This window comes from Nematostella vectensis, chromosome 11, assembly GCF_932526225.1.
Source record: "Nematostella vectensis chromosome 11, jaNemVect1.1, whole genome shotgun sequence".
NCBI lineage: Eukaryota > Metazoa > Cnidaria > Anthozoa > Actiniaria > Edwardsiidae > Nematostella > Nematostella vectensis.
Window position 1 is genome coordinate 5,353,725 of NC_064044.1, and position 6,453 is coordinate 5,360,177.

A 6,453-nucleotide genomic window follows, 5' to 3' on the forward strand; every position below is an offset into this window, starting at 1 on the left:
ACCATAGAGTAGTTCTAACATAGGGCGACCATAGAGTGGTTCGATCATAGAGCGACCATAGAGTGGTTCGAACATAGAGCGACCATAGAGTGGTTCGAACATAGAGCGACCATAGAGTGGTTCGAGCATAGGGCGACCATAGAGTGGTTCGAACATAGGGCGACCATAGAGTGGTTCGAACATAGAGCGACCATAGAGTGGTTCGAAAATAGGGCGACCATAGAGTGGTTCGATCATAGAGCGACCATAGAATGGTTCGAACATAGAGCGACCATAGAGTGGTTCGAACATAGAGCGACCATAGAGTGGTTCTCGATCATAGAGCGACCATGGAGTGGTTTGATCATAGAGCGACCATAGAGTGGTTTGATCATAGAGCGACCACAGAATGGTTAGATCATAGAGCGACCATAGAGTGGTTCGAAAAAAAGGGCGACCATAGAGTGGTTCGATCATAGAGCGACAATAGAGTGGTTCGAACATAGAGCGACCATAGAGTGGTTCGAACATAGGGCGACCATAGAGTGGTTCGAACATAGGGCGACCATAGAGTGGTTCGATCATAGAGCGACAATGGAGTGGTTTGATCATAGAGCCACAATAGAGTGGTTCGATCATAGAGCGACCATAGAGTGGTTCGATCATAGAGCGACCATAGAGTGGTTCGATCATAGAGCGACCATAGAGTGGTTCTAAAAAAGGGCGACCATAGAGTGGTTCGATCATAGAGCGACCATAGAGTGGTTCGAACATAGAGCGACCATAGAGTGGTTCGAACATAGAGCGACCATAGAGTGGTTCGATCATAGAGCGACCATAGAGTGGTTCGAAAAAAGGGCGACCATAGAGTGGTTCGATCATAGAGCGACCATAGAGTGGTTCGAACATAGAGCGACCATAGAGTGGTTCGAACATAGGGCGACCATAGAGTGGTTCGAACATAGGGCGACCATAGAGTGGTTCGAACATAGGGCGACCATAGATGGGTTCGATCAAAGAGCGACCATAGAGTGGTTTGATCATAGAGCCACCATAGAGTGGTTCGATCATAGAGCGACCATACAGTGGTTCGATCATAGAGCGACCATAGAGTGATACGATCATAGAGCGACCATAGGGTGGTTCGGTAATATAGCGACCATAGAGTGGTTCGAACATAGGGCGACCATAGAGTGGTTCGATCATAGAGCAACCATAGAGTGGTTACATCTTAGAGCGACCATGGAGTGGTTCGAACATAAAGCGACCATAGAGTGGTTCGAAAAAAGGGCGGCCACAGAGTGGTTCGATCATAGAGCGACCATAGAGTGGTTACATCTTAGAGCGACCATGGAGTGGTTCGAACATAAAGCGACCATACAGTGGTTCGAAAAAAGGGCGACCATAGAGTGGTTCGATCATAGAGCGACCATAGAGTGGTTCGAACATAGAGCAACCATAGAGTGGTTCGAACATAGGGCGACCATAGAGTTGTTCGAACATAGGGCGACTATAGAGTGGTTCGGTCATAGAGCGACCATAGAGTGGTTCGATCATAGAGCGAACATGGAGTGGTTCGATCATAGAGCGACCATAGAGTGGTTTGATCGTAGAGCGACCATGGAGTGGTTCGATCATAGAGCGACCATGGAAAGGTTCGATCATAGAGCGACCATGGAGTGGTTCGGTCATTGAGCGACCATAGAGTGGTTCGATCATAGAGCGACCATAGAGTGGTTCGATCGTAGAGCGACCATAGAGTGGTTCGATTATAGAGCGACAATAGAGTGGTTTGATCATAGAGCCACCATAGAGTGGTTCGATCATAGAGCGACCATAGAGTGGTTCGATCATAGAGCGACCATAGAGTGGTTCGATCATAGAGCGACCATAGAGTGGTTCTAAAAAAGGGCGACCATAGAGTGGTTCGATCATAGAGCGACCATAGAGTGGTTCGAACATAGAGCGACCATAGAGTAGTTCGAACATAGGGCGACCATAGAGTGGTTTGATCATAGAGCGACCATAGAGTGGTTCGATCATAGATTGACCATACAGTGGTTCGAACATAGAGTGACCATGGAGTGGTTCGATCATAGAGCGACCATAGAGTGGTTTGATCGTAGAGCGACCATGGAGTGGTTCGATCATAGAGCGACCATGGAAAGGTTCGATCATAGAGCGACCATGGAGTGGTTCGGTCATTGAGCGACCATAGAGTGGTTCGATCATAGAGCGACCATAGAGTGGTTCGATCGTAGAGCGACCATAGAGTGGTTCGATTATAGAGCGACAATAGAGTGGTTTGATCATAGAGCCACCATAGAGTGGTTCGATCATAGAGCGACCATAGAGTGGTTCGATCATAGAGCGACCATAGAGTGGTTCGATCATAGAGCGACCATAGAGTGGTTCTAAAAAAGGGCGACCATAGAGTGGTTCGATCATAGAGCGACCATAGAGTGGTTCGAACATAGAGCGACCATAGAGTAGTTCGAACATAGGGCGACCATAGAGTGGTTTGATCATAGAGCCACCATAGAGTTGTTCGAACATAGGGCGACCATAGAGTGGTTCGATCATAGAGCGACCACAGAGTGGTTCGATCATAGAGCGACCATAGAGTGGTTCGAACATAGAGCGACCATAGAGTGGTTCGAACATAGGGCGATCATACAGTGGTTCGATCATAGAGCGACCATAGAGTGGTTACATCTTAGAGCGACCATGGAGTGGTTCGAACATAAAGCGACCATACAGTGGTTCGGAAAAAGGGCGACCATAGAGTGGTTCGATCATAGAGCGACCATAGAGTGGTTCGAACATAGAGCAACCATAGAGTTGTTCGAACATAGGGCGACCATAGAGTGGTTCGAACATAAGGCGACCATAGAGTGGTTTGATCATAGAGCGACCATAGAGTGGTTCGGTCATAGAGCGACCATAGAGTGGTTCGATCATAGAGCGAACATGGAGTGGTTCGATCATAGAGCGACCATAGATTGGTTTGATCGTAGAGCGACCATGGAGTTGTTCGGTCATAGAGCGACCATGGAGAGGTTCGATCATAGAGCGACCATGGAGTGGTTCGGTCATTGAGCGACCATAGAGTGGTTCGATCATAGAGCGACCATAGAGTGTTTCTATCGTAGAGCGACCATAGAGTGGTTCGATCATAGAGCGACCATAGAGTGGTTCGAACATACAGCGACCATAGAGTGGTTCGAAAATAGGGCGACCATAGAGTGGTTCGATCATAGAGCGACCATAGCGTGGTTCGAACATAGAGCGACCATAGAGTGGTTCGAACATAGGGCGACCATAGAGTGGTTCGAACATAGGGCGACCATAGAGTGGTTCGATCATAGAGCGACCATAGAGTGGTCCGATCATAGAGCGACCATAGAGTGGTTCGATAATAGAGCGACCATAGAGTGGTTCGATCATAGATTGACCATAGAGTGGTTCGAACATAGAGTGACCATGGAGTGGTTTGATCATAGAGCGACCATAGAGTGGTCTGGTCATCGAGCGACCATGGAGTGGTTCGATCATAGAGCGACCATGGAGTGGTTCGATCATAGAGCGACCATAGAGTGGTTCGGTCATAGAGCGACCATAGAGTGGTTCGATCATAGAGCGAACATGGGGTGGTTCGATCATAAAGCGACCATAGAGTGGTTTGATCGTAGAGCGACCATAGGGTGGTTCGATCATAGAGCGATTATAGAGTGGTTCGATCATATAGCGACCATATAGTGGTCCGATCATAGAGCGACCCTAGAGTGGTTCGATCACATAGCGACCATGGAGTGGTTTGATCATAGAACGACCATAGAGTGGTTCCATCATAGAGCGATCATAGAGTGGTTCGATCATAGAGTGACCATAGAGTGGTTTGATCGTAAGCGACCATGGAGTGGTTTGATCTTAGAGCGACCATGGAGTGGTTCGATCATAGAGCGACCATGGAGTGGTTCGGTCATAGAGCGACCATAGAGTGGTTCGATCATAGAGCGACCATAGAGTGGTTCGATCATATAGCGACCATAGAGTGGTTCGATCATAGAGCGACCATAGAGTGGTTCGATCATAGAGCGACAATAGAGTGGTTCGAAAATAGGGCGATCATACAGTGGTTCGATCATAGAGCGACCATAGAGTGGTTCAATCATAGAGTGACCATAGAGTTGTTCGATCATAGAGCGACCATAGAGTGGTTCGATCATAGAGTGACCATAGAGTTGTTCGATCATAGAGCGACCATAGAGTGGTTCGATCATAGAGCGACCATAGAGTCGTTCGATCATATAGCGACCATTGACTGGTTCGATCATAGAGCGACCATAGAGTCGTTCGATCATATAGCGACCATTGAGTGGTTCGATCATAGAGCGACCATAGAGTCGTTCGATCATATAGCGACCATATAGTGGTCCGATCATAGAGCGACCCTAGAGTGGTTCGATCACATAGCGACCATGGAGTGGTTTGATCATAGAACGACCATAGAGTGGTTCCATCATAGAGCGACCATAGAGTGGTTCGATCATAGAGTGACCATAGAGTGGTTTGATCGTAGAGCGACCATGGAGTGGTTTGATCATAGAGCGACCATGGAGTGGTTCGATCATAGAGCGACCATGGAGTGGTTCGGTCATAGAGCGACCATAGAGTGGTTCGATCATAGAGCGACCATAGAGTGTTTCGATCATATAGCGACCATAGAGTGGTTCGATCATAGAGCAAACATGGAGTGGTTCGATCATAGAGCGACCATAGAGTGGTTTGATCGTAGAGCGACCATGGAGTGGTTCGATCAAAGAGCGACCATGGAGAGGTTCGATCATAGAGCGACCATGGAGTGGTTCGATCACATAGCGACCATGGAATGGTTTGATCATAGAACGACCATAGAGTGGTTTCATCATAGAGCGATCATAGAGTGGTTCGATCATAGAGTGACCATAGAGTGGTTTGATCGTAGAGCGACCATGGAGTGGTTTGATCATAGAGCGACGATGGAGTGGTTCGATCATAGAGCGACCATAGAGTGGTTCGGTCATAGAGCGACCATAGAGTGGTTCGATCATAGAGTGACCATAGAGTGGTTCGATCATAGAGCCACCATAGAGTGGTTCGATCATAGAGCGACCATAGAGTGGTTCGATCATAGAGCGACCATAGAGTGGTTCGATCATAGAGCGACCATAGAGTGGTTCGAACATAGAGCGACCATAGAGTGGTTCGAACATAGGGCGATCATACAGTGGTTCGATCATAGAGCGACCATAGAGTGGTTCGATCATAGAGTGACCATAGAGTTGTTCGATCATAGAGCGACCATAGAGTGGTTCGATCATAGAGCGACCATAGAGTGGTTCGATAATAGAGCGACCATAGTGTGGTTCGATCATAGATCGACCATAGAGTGGTTCGAACATAGAGTGACCATGGAGTGGTTTGATCATAGAGCGACCATAGAGTGGTCCGGTCATCGAGCGACCATGGAGTGGTTCGATCATTGAGCGACCATAGAGTGGTTTGATCATAGAGCGACCATAGAGTGGTTCCGTCATAGAGCGACCATAGAGTGGTTCGATCATAGAGCGAACATGGAGTGGTTCGATCATAGAGCGACCATAGAGTGGTTTGATCGTAGAGCGACCATGGAATGGTTCGATCATAGAGCGACCATGGAGAGGTTCGATCATAGAGCGACCATGGAGTGGTTCGGTCATTGAGCGACCATAGAGTGGTTCGATCATAGAGCGACCATAGAGTGGTTCGATCGTAGAGCGACCATAGAGTGGTTCGATCGTAGAGCGACCATAGAGTGGTTCGATCATAGAGCGACCATAGAGTGGTTCGATCATAGAGCGACCATAGAGTGGTTCGAACATAGGGCGACCATAGAGTGGTTCGAACATAGGGCGACCATAGAGTGGTTCGATCATAGAGCGACCATAGAGTGGTCCGATCATAGAGCGACCATAGAGTGGTTCGATAATAGAGCGACCATAGAGTGGTTCGAACTTAGATTGACCATAGAGTGGTTCGAACATATAGTGACCATGGAGTGGTTTGATCATAGAGCGACCATAGAGTGGTCCGGTCATCGAGCGACCATGGAGTGGTTCGATCATAGAGCGACTATGGAGTGGTTCGATCATAGAGCGACCATAGAGTGGATCGGTCATCGAGCGACCATAGAGTGGTTCGATCATAGAGCGACCATAGAGTGGTTTGATCGTAGAGCGACCATGGAGTGGTTCGATCATAGAGCGACCATGGAGAGGTTCGATTATAGAGCGACCATGGAGTGGTTCGGTTATTGAGCGACCATATAGTGGTTCGATCATAGAGCGACCATAGAGTGGTTCGATCGTAGAGCGACCATAGAGTGGTTCGATCATAGAGCGACCATAGAGTGGTTCGATCATAGAGCGACCATAGAGTGGTTCTAACATAGAG